Source organism: Opisthorchis viverrini, assembly GCF_000715545.1.
Source record: "Opisthorchis viverrini unplaced genomic scaffold opera_v5_70, whole genome shotgun sequence".
In the NCBI taxonomy this organism is placed as follows: domain Eukaryota; kingdom Metazoa; phylum Platyhelminthes; class Trematoda; order Opisthorchiida; family Opisthorchiidae; genus Opisthorchis; species Opisthorchis viverrini.
The window spans coordinates 171,881-173,706 of NW_008751726.1; positions in this window are offsets into that span (position 1 = coordinate 171,881).

Sequence of the window (1,826 nt, forward strand, 5' to 3'; positions counted from 1 at the left end):
ACTTCACCCCCGTCTTTGAACAGTGCAGGTGGAAGGTCATCCGGACCGGGAGCTCGGTGGCGCTTGAGAGAACATATGCAGTCGTAAACCTCCGAGGCCGTAGGTGGTTCCACGTTCACCGTCCAGGGTTCCATTCGATTGTTGACGATATCACGATAACCGTAATGGGAACACGTGCTGTAGTGTGCGACATTTGCGAAGCGTATAGACCCATTTAAACACAGTGTAGTGGAATAAGATGTTATACTGTCGACGAGGGCAACCAAAACGTCGAATCCGCTTAGTTCACTGCAAATTTAAAAGTATCCACATTACGACGAAGAAGGCGCTGATAATTCCATGAAGGAGGTGTTCTGCTCAGCGTACGAGGTGAAGCTTCTACTCCGGACTGGATGTTGACGAGGCATCTGGACCAAATGATCTGCATCTGCGGATGTCCAAGAAGGTAGCGGCGATACTGGCCAATCCTATGATGAATCGTTTCGAGCAAGGCAGCTACCAGACGACTGGGATGCTGGAACTCTAAGACAGTTCCACAATAACAATATCTGACACATACAGAACGACTAAAGATCGACCTGCCCTACTTGGACGGCCCTTAATGTGTGAGAACGAAATGCTAGTAAGGTGCTAGGCTATAATGTACACATAAAAAAAACAGGAAATGCTCACAAATCAACATAGACTCATTACTGAGCGTTTATATGGCAACAACTCGATGCTAATTCGCGCGGTTTGGTGCGAATTTAGAGAGTAATAGCCAGTTAACCACGGAGTATTTGTTGACTTCAGCGAAGCATCTGATCGCGCCAAGCATGGTATACTGTTGAATGAGATCAACAAACTCGAAATACGTGAGCCGATTCGCGATCGGATGGTGTAAATCTTCAAGAGGTATGCCAGGTCAGGGTAACCCAGGGCTTTTCACAGGAGGGACTCAGGATTGCTGAAGCACAACAAGGCATGGTCTTGTGTCGGCAGTTGTTCACACTCTACATCAACACCCCACTTCACTGTGTCTGTTGTGCCGGCGATTTAATGATCAGCAGGCTCATCAGAACCCACACTGACTTATTATACTCATAGCCTTCTCCGGATAGACCAGTTGAATTATGTAGGGAATACCAGCTACTTATTTCTTCCAGGATTTCTAAACTCGTAACAGCGAGGCCTGCACGGAAGATGGAATGATACAGTACTGTTGAGAGCCTATCTGACTAACGCGTTCTAGGCGCGATGTGAAAGTACCTATACATGATGCATGAGAGCGTACATTCAGGCGGCCTTGGTATGTCCCAGGGTACCTAAAGTTTCATGAATGACAGAGGGAACTTTGAATGCATTAAGCCCGACGCTCTTTGGGATGCGGTAGGTGGAGTGTTGACAGCTGTTGTACTGCCCGTGCACAACTGGGGAGATACTGTATGAACAGTTCCAGAAGCTTGGCAAAAGTGTGATGTCGAGAGTGTGTACACTATCATAAACACAGATGTTCTAGAGCTTTTTATCCCCCACAAATACAGACACAGAGGATTTCTTGCACTCTTTGAATGGAAACACAACGTTGTTAAAACGACCTTTCCTACTGGCGAACGTCACAAACGACCACACCCACATCGACACAAGGAAGCTATTGAAAACATTGCTAGATCAGCAATTCGCATCCGCAACTAATGGAGTACCACTGGGAATGGCTGCTCGCTACATGTAACACCTCGATCGGCAGGGTAGGATGAACAAGAGAAGCCCTCGTTAGAAGAACCGATAATCGAATTGTCTCCACCCACCTCTTGGGGATAGAGTGTGTGTAGTTACGTGTCACACAC